Genomic DNA, 25557 nt, shown 5'->3' on the forward strand with positions numbered 1-25557 from the left:
GGATTTCTGTTGAGAAGGGTTTGGGGGGAATGGGTATCTGTGAGAGTAGACATTGTAGCCAGGCATCATGGACATGTTCAGGCACTGTCATCCCAGCCTCCTGCAAATTGCGTATATCAACTACTTTCGTATGAGCATGATCAAGAAGATAATGCTATTCGATATGCAAGTGGATATGTGGCGACTTAACACAAGTACATAAAGTGGAATGTAATTCCATATCAATTCAGCAACCCTCGGAATTGCCTGAAATTTGGTATGTGGGTAGTGTTTGTGGTTTTAGGAAGTTTCTGAAAATTAAAACTCATAATGTTGTATGGCTTTGTTGTATGGCGTTGTGGTTATAGCCCACTAAACATTTCCACATTTTGTCTGATTTTACTGCACTGGTCCTTGTAACTTTTGATATAACTTTTGATATAACCTCAGAGCATGCTTTCGACTGTATGGCTTCTATAGGGGTGACAGATTCTTTCTGATCTTTCAAAACCTGATCTTTCAAAACCGACTGCTCGGCTTAGGCCCTTATTTATGAACTGTGAACATTTCATGTTGGGGGTCCATTGGGATTAGAGTACATATAAATTTAATTGTGTGTTTGATCATGCGTTAGATCATGCGTGAATGATAGCTTGAGCAAGTCCTTTTTCCTTAGTGCAACAGCAGTCAATTTTTACAGTGCACTCTAGTGTGTCACATCTGCCTAGCCTACTGCTTACAAAGAAAAACAATGGCTCACAAGTTCCCTTTGATTTACCTGGGCACTATTGGAGAAGTCGGAAGAACATAAGACCTGTAGACCTGTCACAGAATGGATGTGAGAAATCTCCACAACTTTCCAAGATCTGTGACATCTGCCGAAAGAAGATTAGCAAGCAGATACCACCACCTCAACCCCTTCTCCCTGTCCCCATCACCTGAAGTCCCTGACTGTGACATTGACTATGTGCCAACATCTGTTTCCACCATTAATAAATATTTGGGCCTTATTCCAATTATTCCAAGAGTAAAGCCCGTGGAAAGAGCCAAAAAATTAAGAGGATTACAGAAGCAATGCAGCAATGCAGCACACAGTTATCACTGGCAACATTGTGAGATGATTCAACAGCTCAAATAAAAGTTTGAAGTAGTATCGGTGAACGTTTGCAAATTCTCACTGTTTTCCAAAAGCTGGACAGGTGTGACAAAACACACAGCTCAAAGAAGGTTCTGTCTGGTCATTCACTAGTGGTAGAAACTGTCGATGTTGTCCACTCATTCTATCAATCTGATGACATCAGCCGAGTGAGTTATGCCTGGTATGAAAGAACGTACCCATATTCAAAAGAGATTAGTTCGGCATACAGCGAATTTAAGCAGAAATTTCCTGATCAAAAGGTTGAGCTCCGACCAGCAAATGCGCTAGTGGCACACACTCACACACTGAGTGCATTTAATGTCAGATCTACCAACATACCAGCATTGTTTGGCAAGAATCATGGAATGCGAATGTAAGGCTTGTCTGGGAATTGAAAAACTCAGAGATGACTTCATTAGGGGACAGATCCACGCTTGAAACTTTTTGTGCAACACCACTCTTTGTAGCTAGTATGCCGACTACAAAGCAGGCCTTAAGCCTGGTGAATTTTTGGTCACTGCAGATTTTTCTGAACTATTTTGCAAGATGCTGCCCAGGCCGATTTGGAAGTGATCTAAGTCATTTCTGATTGTCTACATTATGACACTGTAGCTGTTTATCTTTTTCAGAAACTTTCAGAAACTATTCCTAGGAGCTTGCATCCCAAAGAAATTCTCGGTGCAGCATCCCAGTACAAAAACCGAAAAAACTTCCTCAACCTATGCCACCACAAAGACGACTTTGGCACTGAGTGGCACGGAAAAGGTGCTCTAGGTGCTCTAGGTGGAACAGTAAAGCGCCTAGCAGAGACCATACAATGACCAAATTATGACGCCTCGCCAGCTGATTGATTGGGCATGCACGAATATACAAGCTGCTGATTTCGGTTATTGTAGCAATGAAGATTATCAGAGGGAAGAGCAAAATCTGGAGAAACAGAAAAATCTGGAGAAACGTTTCAAAAACTCTCATATATTCCTGGTACTAGAAAGAAGCTGCATTCCTTTGTTCCTGTCTCAAACACCATTATTCAGCTTCAAAAACTGTGAAGGAACAGAGGGTCAGTTCGGCAAAGAATGATATTCCACGTAATTCAATAGTCCTTTTCACAGTAAGAATTTAATTAGTGTTAATTAGTTTTGCTATCTCCCATTTTGGTGACTGCGTTATTACTATCACTGCTATGTAAAATTGATGAACTTCACAAGGTCACAAAGTACACTTAGTAGCTGCTTGTTCGGATGCCAAAAGAAAATTCAAAGCATGTTCTATTAAATGCACAAAGTCTCGTTCTATATCTGAAGTATACCAGAGTTACCACCTACTTACTGAATATCGTAGTAGTGAGTAGAGTAGTGAGTAGAGAGTGAGTAGAGTAGGGGCTGTTTATGATACACATACACCCACTTGTGTTTTACCTATACTTATAGCCAGCAACCTGCATTGTTTGCCACTCTACACTCTAAACGTAAGAAAAAGGATGATCGTACTGTTTCGATGTTCAGATTTAATGGTTGAAACTGAGACGTGAGGACCACATACCCGAGTATCCAGCACCCTCTCAGCCTCCATCTCGTTATACTCTCCGAAGAAGAAAGCTTACCTGACAATCAATCTCCAGCACCCGTATGTCTTCCATCTTCCCACGGTAGCTCTTTTCATGCACACGGAGAATCTTCCGATACAAATAGCTCCCTATTTGCTTAGTTAGTGACTATAGTGTCCATGAGTTGCCTGGTATGGAGCAGTGTGAATGACTCTGTCTTAGGGCAGCGATGAACGATTCTGCAGTGAGATCCGAAATCAATTCCAAATGAACGGCCATGGACACAAACACACCGACATAAGCCTTGATGACGGTTGGCTTTCGAATAGGACCGTACTTAATTAGGACCGTACTTAATATATAGGGGGCTCAGGTAACACGTTCCATTGGTAATTGACCCATTTTTTGGGGCTGTGGTCTGATGGAACCTCTAAGGCAAGTGATGCACTGTCTCAACACAGATCTCACTGTTTTTCGACCTGTGACAACGTTGGCTGACCTGCATGAAACAAACGAAGATGCTCCGTACAAATAATCACTCTAGTCAGAGAATGATTTCCATGCAATATAATTGGATGAAGGTTTGTATAGGAATTTCCTATGCGTCCGACTCCAAAATTATCCAAGAAGGGATTCAGTTGCACAAGGATACTACGTCGGGAAATGTCAGATCCAATCTTGAGACTGTTAATTTCTTACGGGAAGCAAGCACATTGAGATAAGCTAATCCAGTAATTCTCAGCTTTTACAAGTTAAAGTGTTCTGACCGGGATTCAACTTACGACAATTGTTCAGAAAACGAATCACCCAAGCTGTGATGCGTTTAAAGCGAGTAAACAAAGAATATCGATTGATGTCGATCTACTGTCAAAACAGTCTTCAGGTAGTTTCCCGTACTGCACGCAAGAACGCAAGACTGCTCTGGCCATTGTGATGGATCGAGCGGAAGCCAACTTGGTCCACGCACGAGTTGAGAGGGGAGAATTCCCCTAGATGCACAATCCGCTGGATTGTCAGTACCACTTACATGACTCCACCTACTGGGTGGGATCTGATACTGGGTGGGATCTGATCCATTATGAATGAAATTCGATTACCCACAAAGGTTTTTAGACGTCTTGGATTTCCATTCAACCAGCCGAGCACTATCGTGCTGTCCGTCCACGCGAATATGCTATCCATTGAAATAGAAAACAAGTCTCGAACGTGACGTAAGAGTTGGGATGGCTCCAAACGTGGAATCTTAATGGGTGCCACCTTAGTCTTAGCAATGACCAGGGAGATATGCACCTTCAAAGCAGAATCGATCGATACACGACACCTGCATATGATGCATCACAAAATCCATGAATCTGAACAGATTGTATCTGAGCGTCGCTTGGAAAATAGCATCTACAAATTTGATTTCATCAGGGACCCAGTCCACTTTTCTTTCCCATAGCCGTTGCAATAGTTGTATGAGAGTGGGGGCAAACCATCCGAGAGCATCAAAGGTTTTTGCTATGTCTGACACGAGTGCTCTCTTCGTAATGCAATCGATGGATGGCAGACTAGCGACTGTTAGGTGAAAATGATCTGATCGTACAAAACCCAACGTTTTCGTTTGTTGATCAGCATCATGTATGCTGTGCGTCTCCTGGCAATCCCTCAGTTCAGATGAGATGTGATCAAGAACTGAAGAGTCATTTGAGTTCCACTTGCGTAGGATAAATCCTCCACGTGAGAATAATTCTTGCAGCTGGCTCTGTAATTGGACAGCTTCTTCTCGACTATTTGCTCCTGTTAATGCATCGTCCACGTAGAACGATTCTTCTACAGCCTTAACTGCCAAAGGGTATTTATGAGCATGGTCCAAGGACATATTAGCTGCGAACGAGGATGCAGACACGCCAAAAGTGAGCCTTGTCATACGGAAGTCTTTCAATAAGAAGATCTCCACACAAAACGATGGAAGTTCAGCATATAGCTCGACGGCTCGATACATTAATTTTTACTAATGTCAAAAGTTAATGCAATGCGGTGAAACCGAAATCTGAGTAGTACATCTATTAGTTGCGGATGTATCGTAGGGCCCACTCCAACGCGTTCCACCGAAGCGCTTTGACTAAGCAGCCACCATGGTTGAAGTACCGGAGACAGAAGAGCAACGTCACAAAGAGCGACACTAAACCAGATGATGTTCCAACTAAATCCATGAATCAGCAAGGCGCATTTTTGTTTATAAGTTTTTAATTTGTATAGCTTAACCCTTTCCCGGCTTTGGACGACATATGTCGTCCAGCGGACCGAGATTTTTCACAAATTTGCTGTGCACACTGTGTTGGAGCTATGCGCACGCTGTAGGTACCAGCACATGCGCATTGAGCTGCTCTTTCACGTGGTATTTTCAACATCTTGCTTCGAGGTACGCTTTGTGCAGTACTGTTGAAAGAAAAGTGACCGTTTGATGATGACTTCAAGATCTTCGTAGTACAGCCTCAGTGAGGTGCTAGACAGTGAGAGGTGCTAGACAGTGAGAGTATCGATGGTTATGGCCTTGGTAGAGTGAGAGGACAGTGACTGGGATCGTAGCTAGCTACCTCAAGCTAAAAAATAAAGAGCCTGAAGGAGCTGGACCAAGTTTCTGGATCTGGTAAGTCTAGAGTAGCATTTGTACAACATACTGTATGCTTCAGGATAGCTTCAGTATTGGTTTGCTTAGGCTAGTTAGTAAACGTGTGTGTAGGTGAAAAAAACGTTTCCCGGGAAAAGGGCGTCTGCTGATACGACCTCGCAGAGAAGTTTCGGCATATCCTGATCGAACGAGAACATAACACTTAGTGTCTATAGAGTCACTTTGTGACAATATGTGAATGTTTGTAAACAATCGCTAATTAGTTGGGAGTGGTCAGTTGCTAGGTAACGATGATGATGTCATGGTACCCCCGGGGTCTGGGCTACCTGTAGGAAATAGTTACAAGTGATTTCAATGTATGGTTCAGAGAAAGAGAAAAGCAAGCATGTATGAAGCCGGAAAAAGGTTGATTGTTAATTATGCTGGGGGGTGATCAGAAGATAATTTAATTCTAATATCCACGTCGGGTGATCATGATGAGTTGAGTTGTATCCCTTTTTTGTATTTAACCTTTTTTGCGAATTTCTAATTCTGCAGGAAGTAGTACGCACATCCAGGAAGAGCTGTAGAATCACATGCAATTTAGTCTAGAAATTTCCAAGCCACGTTGCTATGAAAATTTCATTAGCATCTTAGCACGAATGGCTAGGTTGTTTACTTGTGCCGATGTACTTGAACAGCTCTGGTGATGACAGTGCCTATGAAGATAGTAGGATTATGCCAGACGCTGATGGAACTGAGGACATGCATGACATGGACCTAGACGCTAGCGCTATGGACCAGGATGGTGAAAGACCAGGAGAGGGCTCACTGTGTGACTCTTGTAAATTTCATAAATCGTTCACCGAGCCCCACCTTCTCTCAACAACGATGACGGAGATGACGGAGATGAACTTCCTGATGACAAAAGTGTGTCATCGGGTGATGGACTCTTTGCAGTTCTAAAGAGATACCTGGTGAAAGAGATACCTGGTGGCTGATCATTGTAAACAGTACACCTTATCAAAACAACCAAATGACACCCATCGTTATAATAATTATAGTAATACATGTAAAGTAAGTAATACATGTACTTCAAACATGTAGATATATCTTAGCACTGTTACATTCATATGATGTGAAAATCAACCTAGTCAAGCCTGCTGATCAATAAAACAAATCAATAAAACAAATTTTTGGAAGGCGAGCATTTAAAATGACGGGTGGGCGTATTAACCGTAGTTGCTATGGCAACACATATTGCACCATTGGGGCATTCTATTGGTATATGGTTGCTAGGCATTTTATTGCTCTGGAAACCTGATAGAGACATTTCACTTCAAGGCTTGCACACATGATAAAGGGTTAGGGTTAGGCGTCGGTTGTCCATATTCACATTCGCCAGGGGCTTAGTTTCTGCTGACACTTCGACATCTATAGATAATGTGGCCTGTAGCTGGTGATCGTCTTCACTGTTCATCACCTGCAAAATTAGGTAATTCATCACTACACTACAAACCTATTCAAGGCAAATTTGGTACCGCTTCCACAGCAAACTTGTCTGCACAGGAAACTGTGCAATCACCCGTCACTATGTAGGAGTACCAGGGGCGATCCTAGGATTCAGTCAATGGAGGTGCTCATTGCGCGCAAAGCGCGCCGCATAATTTAAACCACGCCCACTGCCCACTTCCGGGGGTCACGCCCCTTTTGTCGGCAACGCCCACTGTTTTCTAGATGGTGCACAGTACTGACAGTATATACAACAGTGCTAGTCTAGTGCAGTACAGTGCCATCAGCAAATCAAGAATGTTTATGACCAGAAGCTCAATTCGCCTGGGATGGCAAACTCTATCCAACTCTTCTTAAGGTATGTCAAATGTCAATGCAATCATGTCTAGTCTAATCTGTAGTCTAATCTGTGTAGAAGTGTAAGTGATGATGTGATGATGTAAGTGATGATAAACGTTTGTTCCTTTGTTTGATCTGACGACAGTCTTGATTCTTTTCTTTTCAGGCCACTAAAAGATTGATCAGCTTACCAGGAGGTGACAGGCAGCGTACAAAGTATGACCACCAGTACCTTGATGTTGAGGAAAAGAGACTTTGTAGTTTACATTGCAAACATTGATTATTATTAATTTATTGTACATACATGTAGGCTTAATTATATAATTATACTATACATTCATGTACCTCATGTACCTGGATCCAAGAACCTTGTTGTGCTGCATGTTGTGAAGCAATCAAGTGTTCTATGTGTTTGATACAGCAAACCACTTCCTGCTGCCTAGCCTTATTATTGAGCCCCTCCCCACTCTTAGCTTTACTAGTTCCCATGGATCCGGATATCCCAGTAACGATCGAAGTTTTTTAGGCCAGCTTAGCTAGCTAGCTAGATCTAACTGGTATAAAGTTATTGTAACTATCACTATTAAGCTGTAGATAGCTGCAGTAAGTGTAGCTTCCTTCTAGCCAGCCAGTGATGGTTGAACTATCTACTTGAGCTTCTCTGAGTCTGTATAGGGTGCTGGAGCACCAGAATCTGGATGGGGGTGCTGGAGCACCCTAAGCACCACCCTGTGTACGCCCCTGAGTACAATTGCTTGGCCAAAACTGGAAGACCACTACCGCGACAGACACCAGGGAAAAGAATTCTCTATTTTCTGCATTTTATTAAAGTCTGACTGTCATTAATTAAAGTCTGACTGCAAACAAATGCAATTACTTACCTGGAGAGCACTGATGTATAATCTCAAAATAGTCTGAAAAATGCCATTGTAACTGCCATTATGTTACAATAATTATATATAGTCATAATGAATAATGAGGTGCGTACGTGCATACGCTCAGATTCTCAAACTTGATTTTTCCATGGCGTCTTGAAGGATACACCTCCGTCTCATACACCTCCGTCTCATTCTCAGTCTCATTCTCACTTCAATGACAGGATGTTTGCTGAAAAATTCTCGGCCTATACACATGCCGATAATGGATAATACAAAAAGATACATAATTATGAGGCAGATCGTTCTATAATTAGGAGTGGTCTATAATTAATAAGTTACATGGCAAAATTAACCCTTTAACCGTCGTGAAGTGAAAATAATGTCTGTAAATTCTCTATGGGGTCTCCAGAGCAATAATACCAATAGAATACCCATACAACAAGGAATAAAATGGTGCAACATAACAACCACGGTTATTACGCTCACCCGTTTTCCGCCAGCGGTGAGATAAATTTTTTATGGATCAGCCTGCTTGACTAAGCTTGATTTTCAATATCAATTTGAAGTACAATACGTACATGTATTACTGTATCGGTGAACGATCTATGAAATTTACAAGCAAGACTGCTAATTCTATTTTAGCTTATACTTACACTTCTAGCTATACTATACTACTTGCCAGAGTCACACAGTGAGTCATCTTTCACCGTCCTGGTCCATAGCGCTAGCGTCTAGGTCCATGTCATGCGTCCCAGACAGTTCATCAGCGTCTGGCATAAAGCTGGTAGAGGTATCCTACTATCCCCTCTGGCACTGTCATCACCAGAGGAGACATCGCCATGCTGTCCTCAAGCACATCGGCACAAGTAAACAGCGGTAAGATGCTAATGAAATTTTAACATAGCAATAGACTAAATTGCACGTGATCTCTTCCTCTATATAGTGCAGTCCTGCAAAAACTTCCAAAATCATAACTCAGCATTAATTTTGATCACAACTTTACTATGAAACTTGTATTAAAATGAATCTCAGGTGCCTTCAATTATTGCTGAATTTGCAAATTATAAGCCCCGCCCACACGGTCGCCATGGTTCCGCCCACGCGTTCATTACTTCAACGTACCACTCCCTTTTCATTTTGCAGTAATTCAGCTAGTTTAGAGAAGTGACTTAGTCGGCGTTTAAAACACCCTCTAGTAAAGCTTGCGAGGCAATAGATGACTTCCATAAGCCTTCCTTAGCTGATTTATCCTTGTACTTTGTCAAAAAATTGTTGACCGTGTCCCTGGGAAGCCTACTATCCAAGATGAGACTGCTACATCAAACAACTTTCTGTTATTTCTCCCTTGCAAAGACCAGGAGGGCTAAGCGCTAGAGTGAGTTGTTAGCTTAGATAGAACTAAGTATAATGAGCAGCAGCAATAGCTAGTAGACTTAGTGTTTAAACGCCGATTTTTCAATAGAAAAGTGAAATAGTGCTTGGACAAAACGGACCACCCCCACTGATCAATTAGTGGGCGGGGCTTCATTTTAATATTTTCCTACAGAATGGAAGCCAGTGTTTCATTTCATCATAAAAGTTTTACACAGATTAATATACACAGTAAACAGCAGCAGGTTGAAGTGCCTCTTATAAATGTCTTTTTTATGTTGGTCCCAGTCCTTAATGCACCTGAGATGGTTTGCATTATATATGGTTTGCATTATATAACTACTGTGTGCAATAATTGAGTAAGGGGTTCTGGAGTTTTTGAACTGCCCACAAAAATTTACAAAATTTTGTGGCTTATGACTCATAATGCGTCATCATTTATGCGTTGCCGTGGTAGCACATAGCGCATTTCACTTCTCCATGTGGTAATATTCAGATGAAATCTTTGCAGCTCCCTTGTAGAGTTTACAAGCCGGCCTCCTAAGACTAAAAGACAGCGCCATTGTGCTATTGCAAGTGCTGCTGCAGCCAGAAAGCGCTCATCTCACACTCCAACAAGCACCACTACAGTGGAAGCTCCTACTTTGCCTGCTACTTGGCCCTACATTCAGTACAATGTCAACCACTGCTCCTGCTTCCTTACTGCTCCTGCTCCTGCTTCCTTTAGTCCTCTTACAACTATGAATCCACTTGACGTGTCGACTCTGGCTCTGATGATTCATCCGAAGAATCAAGTGATGAAGACGCCAGATCAAAAGACGAAATATTGAAATATTGGACGATTTCTGTGATGAGTGGCTCCATGGATTAGATCGAGATACTGAAAAATCACTGGCAATATTTCTGTGTCACACATTTACCAAACACATTTACCAAACACTTAGATATGCGATTTACAGAGTCAGCTCAACTTGCTTCAAATGTTATTGGAAGATCGGACAGATCAGTACGGAAATGGCGAACAATGGTGATTGAAAAGAAAGGAAAACTTCCCCGGACGAGACAAGGAAAGTATCAAAGAAAAGGTGTGTTATGGAATAATGAAGAACTATGTAAACTTGCTCGGAAATATGTTACTAACAATTCATCGGTACGGGGAAAACCCAACATGACCACGTACGATTTTTGTCGGTGGGTTAATGAGTATCTTTTCCCTATCTGTTTCTACTTGCAAAAGATGGTTGCATGCAATGGGATTTGAAGTAATCACACCGCTCGATGGGCATGAGAGGCCGGATGTTGTTGATGACCGCAAAAAGTTTTTAAATAGCTTGATTTTGTTAATTTGCTAAATGCACCCACTATTCCTCAGCCTCCAACGGCAAACCGACGGGATAAAACTGTCTATTTTTTTCATGATGAAAGCAGGTTCAATGCCAACGATGATCAAGATTTTAAGTGGGGTTTGAAAGGAGAGAAGATAATGAGAAAGAAGAGTAAGGGTGCGGGTATAATGGTTTCAGACTTTATTGACGATAAGAATGGATTTTTGATGCTTAATGACGCTGAATACGAAACTGCCAAGAAGACAAAACTGCCAAGAAGACAAACCCAAACATAAAGCCATACGCCAGAGAGTTTTTTGGAAAATAAGGAAGGGTATTGGAACCTTTCAAAAATGATGGCGCAAATGGAGAGCTGTTGAAATAGCCGAGATTAAATATCCTCGTGAAAATGGTTGGAGATTGTGCTGGGTATTCGACAACAGCAGTGCCATGGAGGAAAACGCATCGCATTGAATCCACGAAACATGAATGCAAAGCCTGGTGGGAAACAGAAAATCCTTCGAGACACATCCTACAAAGGAAAAGAGCAACGTATGTACTACTTCAAGATCAACGGAGGGCAAAAATCTCTGGATGAGGGAAACTATATCACAACATGTTGATTTTAAGTTTGAGAAGTCTGAGATCGAAAAGTTTTTGATTAGACGCGAACTTAATCCTATAGAAAGAGTTTGGGCTCAACTGAAAAGATACACTCGTGCCCACTGTAACTATTCGATACAGTCGCTGCGAAAAAATATACCAGACGCATATGATTCAGTGACGCTAGAAAACATTCTTAACCATTACAGGAAGGTTAGACATCACATGTTTTGCTACCTGGAAGGAATGGTTCCTGGAAAAGAGCTTGACGACACGTTAAAACGTTACAAAACTGCTGTCAAATCTCACAGAAGTGAACAGATTACTTCTAACAGATTACTTCTCGCACAATGTTGATGCACAGGTGTGGACTGGAAGGCTGTTTAGTCAGCTGGCAGACAGCAAAGCAGGACCAGTGAAGAAAACAGTGTCGATCGATCAGTTTATTGGAGTTGATTAATGACATGACGAAGTCAAAAAGGCCCCACGTTTCGATTGTGAGTCAAGCTGCCAATTTTCACAGGTTCTAGACAAGCTGAAGAGTATAGAAAGCTAAAGAGTATAGAGTTCAGTCGCCACTTCTTAAGGTCAAAGGTCAACTAACATGGTCAACTAACATTTACTATTGCCCAATATTATACTCCACTTACCAATACTCTGATTTGTCATTTATGGCTTCTGCTCCAGTGATTTCTGAATCTGATTTGTTTCCCATGCACTTTCATCACTTGATTCATAATTTGGAAGTTCAACAAATACAAGAACACATCAATACAGTAATTGTCCAACAGTGTAGGTAGGTCTGACACCCATTCTGATGTTACCACAGTTGAACAGTTCTTGATCACGCATTTCCTAATGAAAAAATCATGACAGTTAATTATCGCCTACAGTTAATTATCGCCTTTACACTTGAAATTATTAGGAACCTTGAATACCATCCACTTAGCTGTGCCCACATACTCTCGACTCTCTGCTCGGTATCCATGAATGTAAGCTATAATGACATACCACATTAGCATGAGAATGGCCTTAGCAGTATCAGTACCATTGTACTGACGTTCTCGGTACCGGTACCACAATCCATCCGAACTTTAGTAGGGCTGTTGCAACCCATAAAAATAATAAGAAAAAGTCTTAAGATAGCCACCATCTTTCAAATAATATCGTGCAATTACGTCAAGGCAACCCTTATCCATATTATTTTTCTGCTGAACCTGGTGAACAGCACAACACATAACATATAAACACTTGTAAGCCATCCACACATCCATGTATTGCAAATCCGAATTGTTTTAGCTTGTCATAACCGTCTATATGCTTGTACCCTACAAATGCAAACGATTAACATTATGACATGAATTGCTCATGAATTGCTCCTTCTTTGCAGTCTTCGTGATCTTCGCACCCTAACACCATCTTTGTGCAAAGTACACATACAACCTATTGACCCTTGGTGATTAGGAAATACCTCACCTTCCACATAGTACGGTACCCAACAGATTGCATTGATCCTTTCAACTCTTAACAATAACATCGCAATCTACATTATGTACATGTACACAAACATTGTATTGGGGGTATACTGTTGGGGTCTCCTTGACAGACAGAGACGTTTAAATTGCTTCCTCAACAGTCAGGTAACACTATCATGTCAGTACTTACCACAGAACTTCTTCAATCTCTCTACTATCGGTCGCCAGCAGCTGATTAACACACTATACATAATTATCAGTAATAATTATTAGCTAACACATCCATCAAGATCTCTTCGCCTACCTTAGCTACTGGCTACTGGGTAGTTTGCCTACCTTAGCTACTTGATAGTTCGCCTAACCTACTGGGTAGTTCACCTTTGAACTTTATGTTAATTATAATTAATGCCTACACGTGTATAGTAGGTGACTAGCTCGACTACTACCCAGTAGCTAAGGTATCAAGTAGCTAAGATGACCGTAGAAAATGGTACTACTGCAAGATTTGTTCAGATATCAAGGTGTGACTGGAGAGAAATTTTCTTGAGTTATCCATGAAGAGTTTGATGGAAGGTATATGACCTTGTTTGTGTATAGGTACAACATGCGAGGATCAGCGTTGTTTTGGATAGATTGAATGACCAAGAGTTATCCAGGAAAACATTGCATCGTTGTTGGTGCAGTCCGCAAAGCTGCTTCTCGATCAGTCCTGAAGACAGACGTGCTGCGAAGACAGACGTGCTGCAATGTTTTCGTTCATGGTAGGACTGTTGCAGGTCTTGTAACGAACGGAGAGTCTTTAGAATTATAGCTGTCATGTCTGACTCCAGGGCAAAATCTTCTTGTTGATTGATGCGCTAAGCATGACTTATACTAGTATTATAGTGTCCACTGATGGATCTATCTCTGCTACCATCCACAATCCTCCTGTTCCAATAACTGTGCTACAAGGCTACGTCCAAGCCGTAGCCACCAACTTTAGAGTGGTCAGGTTGTGAAATGAAGTGATCGGCGAAATTTTTGGTCACGCCCACTTCCGGTATCGTTAGTTACGCCCCTTGTCTACTACTGAGCAAAGCAAACATAATCATGTGCTATCTGGCCTGCTATTTGAAATAGAATACTTTCACTGAAAATAACAGTCATGTGTCCTCCACATTACACTTACATAATACTAGAATAGGCTTAGGCTTAACATCACACATAACAATTATTACAGTACCATGCGGAAAGATTGCAAATGTAGAGTTTAAGTCACACATGTCCTGGTGATAGTGCAGGATCATGAGATGGTTTAGCCTTTCTTGTGTCATTGTGCTTCTCAAATAAGTCTTAATGCGACGAAGTGCACTAAAAGATCTCTCAGAAGTTGCTGGTAAAATCAGCAACAATAACACTCGTTGGGCAGAAGTCAAGGTAAGAAGTGCAGCTTTGCTTGAGCAACTGATTGATAGAGTTCACTGAATGAGTTCCGGAAAGGTTGGTATCTCTGCCCCTGCCGCCCCCAGTTCCCGTGAACGGCTCCCTCGAAAAATTGGCTGCTGCTGCCGCCAGAGAAGCCTCCACATGGTTCTTGAGCTTCTGCTCAAACCCTTCGCATTGGAGCTGATAGGTCATCGGTCATCGTCCTCAGCCAGCTCCCTGGCATCTTTGTTGAGGTCTTTACTACCAGTTTTCTCCTTTCCTTTGACAGGTTCGCTGAGGCATTTCCTAGCAGCCCGAGAGCTGTTTTCACAGCATTAGCTGACGCCTCAGGTGTGAGGTTTGAAAGTGGGGCTACTGCATCGCTGTCCTTAGTTGGAGGAGGTTTCCTGAGCGAATGCAGTCTGAAGACTGCAGCAGTGTTCTCTGACACGTCTTCTGGCTCGTCCCAGTATCGGTAGGACTCATCCTGAAATCATTTGGGCAGATCGCCCATGAGGTTCCACTCACGATGGGGAGGGCTGGTACTGTAATTCCTCGGTATAGGGTACAGGGTCCAGTGTTCTCCAGGCGAGTGATCTCAAGGACTCTGTCCAGCTTGTCCTCGGAGCTCTGCTCCACTGTGCCAGGTCTGCTCCAGGTCTGCTCCATTGGATGATCGAGTATGGCGTCGATCTGTTGCTGGTCTATGCCGACGGAACGGAGGAGCTCTGCTCTTGTTGGGATACTGAGGGATGCGCGACTTTTATAGTGTGAGTACCACGTGGACAACGTGGGCAAGGACGCACTTTCTATTTAGCTCTAGCTCTATTTAAACGAATGTGTAATCTACAAAAAAGCGGAATTGGAGGAAGTATAATTCACACACACAACACACCGCCCTTGGACTCCCACCTTTCAAGATGTATCCATCTCAAGTTCTCCCTTAGACATATTTCAGCATTACTGATAACATAGTACAAATCGATACGCTAGGCAACCCCATGACTGCTGAGCTTTTCATAGGGATCCAAAATTATTGGAGTGGTCTACTGATATCACGCGATTGCGTCCGCCGACTCCAGGCAGCGATCGTTTGGCCAAAGTACTCAACGAGCGCTGTGAAGTTGCAGGGAAATAAACCAAGGTTTGGTCCTAGCAGACAGCTCCAATGGGTGCTACAAGTGTATACAGGGAGAGAAGCCACACCAGAGGCTCGTTGAAAGCACCACCACGTCTATTTTGACAACTTTTTCACGTCTGTCAAACTGTTGGAAGACTTGGAGCTTAGGCTTCGGTAAGCATAATTGAGGCAGAAAGCAGTAACGAATGGGTGGTGGTAGAACTTTATGAAGCCTCGGAGGAACCGACTTCGTGCTGGTGCTGGAGTACGCATAGATGCTAAAATATGCGAGAGTACTTCGATCTATTGAGAAGGACGAGTTTGATTTTGCATCGACGGAACGTTGTCCTCTCTGCTAGAGTCAGCATGCATTTCTACTGTGGTGTGCTATAATTGATGTACAGTTGTCAAATTTATTTATTTGTACTCTGTTCAGATATACCTTTCTTGCACAAAAACGAAATATTCAAGATTATTATTTGGATTATTTGGTAAAGGGTTGTCAGACCTGCTGACCTGCTGAGAATGATAGTGTGCTTTAAATTGCACCTTGTTGCTGAGTAACGGCGGCACACTTTGCTGTAGCTAGTCGATAAGTAAAATGTATAATACAACTGCACCGCAGGTGCTGATGCCTCGGCCAAAGCTACATAACAAAAAGCAGCACATGATAAACAATTCGATCATGATTGTTGTTAAAAACAAACGATGCAAAAGTTCAAGTCTAAAATTAATGGCTGCATTAGCAGAGCTAGTGTGCAGAGCTAACTACTATGCACCGCTGTTTCACAACAATGAAAATTCACCACTTAGTTTATCAGGATGTAGTACATGATTATGACATGATTATGACAAGATGATACATTCCACCAAACCACAAACCAGTGGAAGTTGGGGGCTGTTTTAGAGCATCCCGTTGTGGAGGGGGGGTTCCTAAGTATGTGAAAAATGTGACTGTGTGGAAGTATAGAGCATATGCTTTCCCTAGATCCAGTTTGATAAAAATTGATCGATCCCAGCACAAGCTGTATTGGTTTGTACAAGTACATCATTGTAGACGTCATGTGAGGTGTCTTTGGCAAAAAAGTACCACTGCCGGAGAATGTGTTTCGCAAGACTAGTAACCGTTACTATTTGAAAAAAGTGTAAGCTCTTAGGTACCTATTGATAGGCGACTTAAATGGGACAAAATTTTTGTAAGTGAGTTTTAACTATTTCAAAGCAACACTTTTTAACATGTATTTTCTTGTACACAATCAGGAATCAAATAAATAAAATCAGTTATCGTTCTTCTTTTGCCTCTTTACAGGTGGAGGTCTGCATGAAATGGTGGATGGTGCTATGTAAACATAGTGCAGTTTCATCATACATCGGAGCCTCTCCACACCATTTGGAATGTTGCGATATGTAACTTTTAAATTGTTAAAATAGGCGTGGATCGCCTCAGCCCCTTGCTCTCCCATGAGTCCTATTCCCACCTGCCACTGGTCCAGCCAATCAACCACATGCTTCTCTAGCATGTGCATCTTTGGTATGACGGTTGCTTGAGGAAATTGCTCCCGATAAAATGTCATAAAGGTGGAGATGTGAGTACCTTTGGAGTAAATTTACATGGTACGTTGTCATTTTACACAATTTAAATTTACCTAGGGAAGCAATTTCCTCCTGTGTGATCATATTTGATTATATATATTGTGACACTTGCTTAGGGTGACACAAAACTTCCGCTGGATCTTCTCAGCACTCGTAACTATGGACGGCTCATAACTGCTTCTCAATGTTCCTCACCTGTAGAGTGATATTCAAAGTAAGTTTGTTTATAGTTAATAACATACCTGGAGGGTCCGGTTTACGTGATTTCCCACAAACGTGCCACCATAGTACGTTTGTCTCCGAACATTGAAGTCTGCATCTAGAGCCTTAACAAAAGGTCCGTCCTCTCTCTTGTACCCTTTTGCTGTTTTCTTGTTAATGATAGTCCACTCAGCATCCTAATCCATAATTATGTACATAACTCATCGTCTTAGTTTACGCGTGCGAAGCTTTCTCCTCAAATTCTGAGCGGAGTGCTGTGAGTCGAGGATCGTCTTCCTCCTCACCTCCTCACCTTCACCAAACACACAGAGCAAGGCCACCAGGTCATTGAGTTGAGCCACTTCTTCGTTTACCCTATACATTTATTTTATTGCTTTATGTGTTCCATGTAAATTTAATCACCTGTCTAGCTCATCCTTGAGGGCTCTCTCTCTCACAGAGTCACTCACAGAGGTACTCATGAAGTTTGAGTATGAAGGGCCACCCCTCTCGCGACTATCTTCAAACCATGAGACTGCATTGTCAAGCACATGACTCCATCAATTGGAAGAGCCGGTAAAATATCCCTAAACTGATGTGCAGGGCAGGCAAACCTGCATTTCCATTTTGGAATAAGGTGGGTGTGAATTAACAATGTAGATCTTACTTGATTCAAAGGGATGCATTTGAAAAAAGGTTCCCAAACACAATTGTTGAAGCTTTTGACGTTCTTTAGGATCCCTCTGGTGGTCTGTGACCATACTGGCAGTGCTTCTGCTTTGAACAGTAGTGGGCAGGTTCCTTAGCTGTTCTGATGTTGTCAAGCACCACAAGTGTCAAGCACCACAAGCAACAGTGCCAACCTATTCAGAATTTCACGTAAAGTAAGGTATGCGTATATAGTTATTCCTTTTACCTGAAGCACCTGACAGCCCATATATGTTACACAGGAACTCACAATCCCCGCTAAGGAATACTTGGATTGTTACAATTATAAAACATTCAGTTTTTAATATTCTGCTTAGTACCTCCATGTCTTGCTCTGTAGGCTGTCCACCTCATCTTCGAACCTCTGTAGTGCGATCTTCAGGTTGGTAACGTTGTCGGGAGCCTCAGATATTAACAGGGGAATTAGGATGCTTATCTCCACCCAACTTGACCCAGAACTTGACCCAGATCTCGTCAGCAGGTATCTTCCCTTCATGCCAAGTAAGCCGGTGCACTCTAAAAAGAATAAAATGTTTGCACAGTCTCTTAATTGGTTAATTAAATTGTACCTTCTCTCATCGTCATCATTGGAATTAAGAATGTGTTGGATCTTCTCCCAGAGATGTGGTGTATAACACATGGGAACATTCTTAATTTTCACAGTGTGCCGGCCATGCTTGACTGGAAATGTGAAGGGAACAAGCTGACACTTAAGATTATCTATTCCTATGAGAGAGTTAGCTTCAGCCCGCATCTTCTTCTCAGACGCAGAAGGAAAAATTAAAAGAGGTAAGTCATATATACATACATAACATATTCACCTTTTTATGATCCGCAGCTTGTTCCTGGGAATCATGAGAACAGACTGGATACCTAAACTTCGGCTGACTGAAAACGTAACCTGGAAGCATCAACTTATCCCGATCTTCCTTCCCTGCAGTCTTGACCTCGTTGCTCACCTCCGCTCACTCTCTTCCTGATGTCCTGCAGCTCACTACTGCGCCGTCTCAGGGTGGGGTGGTTTGGCTTGCAGTGCCGCTGGACACGCTAGGTGAGCTGACTTGCATCAGCTTGAGAGGCTGCAAAAAATATATAATTATAATTATGTCATTATTGTTTTTATTCTCACCCGTCCCCCTGTCTTCACCTCCAGAATGCTGGAGTTGCGCATGCTGCGCTTGATGAGGACAGTTTTCAGTTTCTTCAAATGGGGACAAGGACAGTTCTTCAGGTCTGCTGAGGGCTGCTGGTTTGAAGTGTGTGCATGCACACTTGCTGTCATGGTGGGCCTTGTGGTGTTTTAAGCACCCGTGTTTCCTGCACACACTGCACGTGACTCTCAAAATGAGGAGGTTGTATTGAGGAGGTTGTATTGCTTCAAGATCATCAAGGTGTCCTGATTGGCAACAAGGGCATGATGTCGTCTGAGACTCTTGTAGACACTGGCACAGACAATCTGCACAGACAAGACTACCGCACGTCTTGAGTTCGATAGGTTTGTGTACTATCTTTTTACAGATAGGACAGTCAAAACAACCTTGTGACGGTAGTACTGTGTCTTGTTCGCAGAAGGAGCTATCAGCTGGATGGCTGACTGAAATGAGCCTTTTGCCGGTCTGCCGTTGCCGGTCTGCCAGGTTTGTATTGCTTCTTCGGCCTTCCCACCAACACTTAATGCTCGTACACACGGGGCAATCATCTTCTGTGTGACCAGTCCACGTAGCAATCACCTTTTTGGGGTTGTACACAGTTTACCCTTCTTGTGTGTGTGTGATATATTATGTTGTTGCATGGGTGGCAGTATGTTTTAGGGTGCATTAAATCCGAGTCATTTGTTACATCTATTCCAAACACCTCCAGGAGGTCGTCGTGCCTGTCAGAGCAGACATATCTCCGACCTGAGGGACCTTTCTTGTTCTTAAAGAGAGATCCACAAACCCTGCAGTGCCTGCAAAGTGCCTCAAGATGTTCTTGACTCATTCCTGAAGGTTGATGCAAATGAATTGTCTGTTTTTGTTCATTATATATCAATGTGCATGTGTAAATATCGTAAATTTGTGTCATGTTTCAGACCTATATTGTTGCTGCCAAAAAATTTTGTCCAATACCTGTTGTTGTCGAAACTGTAGTATGGAACTTCCTCTTTCAGTTGTTGCAAATTCCACTTCAAAGAAACACTCTGGTAAGTCAGTGAGTAGCTATCTTGTAGTTGATACCTTTAACAGGTGCAGTGTTGTTTCTAGCTGCGCTGTTGTTATGCGGGTGCACATGACACTCATAACTTTCATGTGACTTCAATGAATAACAAACAAGTTGCTATGGGTATAAGTTTGCACAAAACAGGATTGTTCAAAAACCACACCCACTTTTCAATATTTCGTTGAATTGCAGTCCGTTCTAATTACAAACTAAGTGGAGGTCTTCTGAAAAGGCTGCAATGGCATGGCATTCAGCATTATTTTGCAAATCCACGAAAGTAAACTAAACTCTTACTTGCACTTGATTCATCCACTTGATTCATCCTTGAGCAGCCTACACACACACACACACACTACCGTATACCTCGCTTGTACTTGTAGAGAGCTTTAGAAGCCTATGCTAGCATCATGAAACTCCCCTAGCTTGCGTATTGACTGAGACAAACAAGAATTTGTACACCTTTATATAAAATCCCAACAATGAGTGACCAAAGTACAGATTCTGAAACAAATTTAGACGTTGGTTTTGGTGTCGAAAAAGCACAGCAGAACACACCCCAATAACAATGTTATCGTTCGTTTGACAAACTAAACTTGCAAAAAATAGACCTATGACACGGAGTTCTTTGTGATTTAACGGTGATTTACGGAGTAAGTATGCTTACATACACTATTAGCGTTTCTTTTCGCTCCACCTTGCTCAGGTATTCGCGCGAATACCTGAGCAACCACAGCAACCACAGCACATGCCCAGATACACGCCCAGATACAATCAATACCAGGCCGAGGAGGCGACCTAGCGTTCAATTAGAGACGGATCGGCCTGGGATCGAGGCTAGGTATCATTTTGAAGCTTAAAGGACGCCCTATCTGATTCAACAATAAAAACTGATTCGAAAATGCCCGCGTTAAGGTCCCTTTTCATTGGCACTGTCACAAATATGAACACCAACATCTCACTTCATTTTCAAAAATGCGGGGGGTGGACCTTGCTACACAAGTAAGTAAAATTAATTTAGAAGTTGAAATTTAACATCATTTTTGTTCATAGGTTTTGAGTGAGTCTGTTGCGAAGGCTCTTCCATTGCTAATGAAACAGCACTTAATGTGAGCAATTTTACGACTGTTCAATGTAGAAGCTTACAAATCGCTGATACTGTTTGCCATGATACTGTTTGCCAGTTGCTTGCAACAGAGTATGCTGTATTTCATGCAGATAAATAGAAGCGTTCCTCTTAGTATCTTCTGATGGTAGCCTTGTATACTGGAAACGTTCCTGAACAGTACAGTCAACATTCAATCTCTTTGCTATCTTTGCACTGGTAGACCTCTCTGATGAACCATCCTCCACCTTAAGTCACCTTAAGTCACAAAAACTAATCAAGGCATAGTTTAATCAAGGCAAGAGGACAGAGTTAAGCAGCTGAATATGTGTCCTCGCATCTGCATCTCCTTCTGGTTAAACAGCAAACTCGAAGGATCTTCCCCATAATTAGATAATTATAAGAATGACACACAAAGGCGATTGCAAAGCCCTTTTGCATTTTCCAACTTCAAGGGAATCGACAGAAGGGATGCCACTGCTGTGAAAGAACATACAGATTTTTGTTGGGCTGTCTGAGGATCTGGAATATCGGTTCGATAGGGTGTGCTTGTCAGTGAGTAAGCCCCTCAGAACTTAAATCCATATAAACGTGGATCTTGGAGGACTATCCAAGATCAGAATTTTATAAAAATAACTCAGTCTGAATGAATTCTACATCTATAGTTATATACATAAAATTTTGCACATCCTCCTATATTAGATCCTCTCTGTGAGCAATAGCCAGATTTATAGACTAATCTCATAATAATTTTTCTTGTACTGATGCTCTGAATCCACTGAATCCAACGCGTTCCACCTAGGCGCTTTGTCTAAGCAGCCGCCATTACCTGCGCACACCGAGGCATAATTAACCCTTTCCCCGCTGAAGCCATCTTTGCTACATGATTGTCATGATTGTCTAAGTTTTGTCTAAGTAAGTACATGATTTTCTAAGTTGGATAGAACACTTCCTCTAACCAATCAGATTGCAGTATTTATGGCAAACATGTATTTATGGCAAATATGATCTAATTATGGTTACTATAATAATTACTAGGGATTTATGGCAGTAAACTCACCACAAGCCATATATATATGAGTCCGCATGCTTAGCTAGGTCCATAGAAAAAGTTTGGGGGGGGGCTACGCATTCAATATACAGTATGTACATTGGCTTACCAGTCCGTTAAAGCACAGCTACAATGAGTCAACTAGTACTGTCAACTGAGCTACAGTTTGTAGATCCCCTGATTATATCTTGGTGCGCATGCGCAAGCGAGGTATACGGTAGTGTGTTTGTGTGTGTGTGTGTGTAGACTGCTACAGCTGCTCAAGGATGAATCAAGTGCAAGTAAGAGTTTCTATAGGCTTCTAGTCATGTTTTTCTAGTCATGTTTACTTGGATTTTAATTCGTGGATTTGCAAAATAATGCTTCGTTCTCGAGTTATGCCTAGTTTTGCTTACTTGGAAAGAAGAGCACGTAGCCAAATTTGTTTACCGAGTGTTGCTACTCTACTTAGTCGTTAGCTCTGCACTAGAACGCTAGCTATTGGTAGCTGCAAGAGTGAGAAGAGAGCTGCAAGGCTCTGCTAATGCAGCCATTAATTACTTTTGGCATCGATCGTTTTTAACAACAATCATGGTCGATCATTACCCAATCTTTGAGTTTTTGCATGCAGCAAAATTATATCATGTGCATAAAAGCTATTAGTAGCTTTATGTTATGTAGCTTTGGCATCTCCACCGAGGCATCGGTGCTTTCATTTTTGTATTCCGAATTTCATGGGTTATATTGCAAAATTCATGGATTGTGTTGATTGCAGATGATTTCATTGATTCAATCCATGAAAATTCATTGATAAATTGAAACATTCACCTATGAAAATGTCCTATGAAATACCATTGGTTAAGCAGCATTTTCATTTATAATTCATTATGTTTTTAATAGATTTTGCTGACGCCGTTTGCGACAAAATTCAGGCAGAATGTGATAGGCCAATATAAAATCGATTTTTGAAGATCGATTTTCAATAATCGATTTTTTACAGTTGATTTTTGATTTTCGATTTACACGTGTGAGAGTTACACGTGTGACAATCTAATAGATTTTTGATAATCGATTATAATGAAATACAATAATTGATTTTTGATAGAAAATCGATTACAAAAAATCAATTGCTTGATACTAGCCTCGAATCCAGGCCGATTAAAATGGATTCAAGGCTACAGTTAGGCCGCCCTTGAAACTTAGAAACTCCTTCTCCACGGCCTGAATAGATCGTTTTTTGAAACCATTAAAAAGGAGGGCCATAAGTCACAGTAAAAATCATTAATTTTAGAACTGTTCAGGTGTGTGTACTCATAGTCCATCTGTATTTTAATTGCGCATAATAATTATTAAACAATCTAGATTCAGCTGTTTTTCATGTTTCAAATGTTAGCACGGTAATCCAATTCAAAAATCTGCGCATAATAAATATTAAACAATCTAGATTCAGCTGTTTTTCATGTTTCAAATGTTAGCACAGTAATCCGGTAATCCAATTCATGTTTCAAATTTCAAACAGTGAAGCACAGTATTAAATCCAGATTCATGCCTAATTCTATTATGTAGCCTCGATCCCAGCCCTTCTCTTAGAATCGAGGCTAGCTATTACCTATGTCAGGAGTGCATGAATTCACTCCTGCCTATGTCTGTTGTGCACATGCGCAATAATTTGAAATTATTGCGCATGTGCACAACACTAAATGGCATAATAGCTCAGATGGAACACATGCAGAGACTCTCTGAGGACATAGGCACGCCTGCAGTAGGTCAAAGCACCTCATGCGGATGGAAACTCCAGAGGTCATGCAGGCACACTTGCAGCAGTTGACTTTGCCAAAAACGTTGTTTTTCATCAGTCAACAATAAATTATTGGGTCCAGCAAGAGCTCTTGTGTGATAATCTTGCTCCTTCTGTTAGGCCTTAATTTGATCCATTGTTTTATTTTGGGCAAAATTATTGTTAAGAAGCTGAAGGTTCACTATAATTATAATTATTTTGATGGTCAAAACATACAATTATTATACACATATAAGTGCAGGTATTATACCATCACTCCTGATACCATAATAAGTCATACATACCAGAATGCATGTACAAAAAGAACACAGACGACAGTAAAATAATTCTACAATAGTCTTCTTTGAATGTCCTGAGAGACATGTACCATAGCCTGCACAGAATTTGCAAAGGGTGCGTTGCGTACACACCATTAACAGTGTAGTTAAACAAATATTCCGGAGATGGTAGGTTCCTCTCCATTTCCACTTGACGTTGAATACACAATTCAGGAGCGTTAATTAACGGGTCAATTCCAAATGTAGATACTTCTGTCACCAGCAGCTGGCATAGGCATCTTGCACAGATGGTAATAATGCACAGATGGTAATAAATTATCTGGTATTCTCGCAGCACACATATTTCTGCTGGCAATCTCATTTGGTACGCCACGTGTAGGCCCTGCATAATAATTATGATCATGTACTTGAGGTGTATACATACCAGGAATACTCACATGTCTTTACATGTCTTTGAATCCCAACCTGACACAACTTTCCGCTCATCATTGACACACAAAACTTAGTTGTTGGGCAATCCATGTCTATGAAGTTGTTTTGTTTTGTTCCAGTAACGTTAATGGGAAAGTTTACTCTACTATTAACTTCCACCCAGTGGCGTTCAGCAAGATGGTTCTAATGAAACAGGATCAGGTATGATATGAACTACTGATTCAAGATGTACACATTTACAACAAACCTGACTCAGGTGCATTAAGGACTGGGACCTTCAATTATTGCTGAATTTGCAAATTATAAGCCCCGCCCACACGGTCGCCATGGTTCCGCCCACGCGTTCATTACTTCAACATACCACTCCCTTTTCATTTTGCAGTAATTCAGCTAGTTTAGAGAAGTGACTTAGTCGGCGTTTAAAACACCCTCTAGTAAAGCCTTGCGAGGCAATAGATGACTTCCATAAGCCTTCCTTAGCTGATTTATCCTTGTACTTTGTCAACAAATTGTTGACCGTGTCCCTGGGAAGCCTACTATCCAAGATGAGACTGCTGCATCAAACAACTTTCTGTTATTTCTCCCTTGCAAAGACCAGGAGGGCTAAGCGCTAGAGTGAGTTGTTAGCTTAGATAGAACTAAGTATAATGAGCAGCAGCAATAGCTAGTAGCCTTAGTGTTTAAACGCCGATTTTTCAATAGAAAAGTGAAATAGTGCTTCGACAAAACGGACCACCCCCACTGATCAATTAGTGGGCGGGGCTTCATTTTAATATTTTCCTAGAGAATGGAAGCTAGTGTTTCATTTCATCATAAAAGTTTTACACATATTAATATACACAGTAAACAGCAGCAGGTTAAAGTTAAAGTGCCTCTTATAAATGTATTTTTTATGTTGGTCCCAGTCCTTAATGCACCTGAGGAGTTGACTTT

General features: G+C 41.6%; 3 long non-coding RNA genes across 4 annotated transcripts; 2 read left to right on the forward strand and 1 right to left on the reverse strand.

Annotated features, from left to right (window-relative positions):
* The first annotated feature begins 6976 nt into the window (after nucleotides 1-6976).
* On the forward strand, nucleotides 6977-7447 carry LOC135348346 (uncharacterized). The gene is made up of 2 exons (XR_010398726.1): nucleotides 6977-7126; nucleotides 7274-7447. It is a non-coding gene; the product is annotated as an uncharacterized LOC135348346 (long non-coding RNA).
* Nucleotides 7448-16739: 9292 nt separating this feature from the next.
* LOC135348347 (uncharacterized) lies at nucleotides 16740-19023 on the reverse strand. 2 transcript variants are annotated; one of them, XR_010398728.1, is made up of 10 exons: nucleotides 18915-19023; nucleotides 18607-18864; nucleotides 18355-18542; nucleotides 18106-18301; nucleotides 17994-18053; nucleotides 17745-17940; nucleotides 17501-17691; nucleotides 17119-17452; nucleotides 16930-17071; nucleotides 16740-16877 (listed from the first exon to the last, which is right to left on the reverse strand). It is a non-coding gene; the product is annotated as an uncharacterized LOC135348347 (long non-coding RNA). The 2 variants fall into 2 exon arrangements; XR_010398727.1 differs by having other exon boundaries at nucleotides 17994-18301.
* Nucleotides 16757-20331, forward strand: LOC135348348 (uncharacterized). Its single transcript, XR_010398729.1, has 10 exons — nucleotides 16757-16897; nucleotides 16993-17090; nucleotides 17311-17714; nucleotides 17814-17966; nucleotides 18126-18286; nucleotides 18449-18574; nucleotides 18624-18836; nucleotides 18939-19280; nucleotides 19355-19422; nucleotides 19646-20331. It is a non-coding gene; the product is annotated as an uncharacterized LOC135348348 (long non-coding RNA).
* The last annotated feature ends 5226 nt before the right edge of the window (nucleotides 20332-25557 follow it).

This window comes from Halichondria panicea, chromosome 15, assembly GCF_963675165.1.
Source record: "Halichondria panicea chromosome 15, odHalPani1.1, whole genome shotgun sequence".
NCBI classification, from domain to species: Eukaryota; Metazoa; Porifera; class Demospongiae; order Suberitida; family Halichondriidae; genus Halichondria; species Halichondria panicea.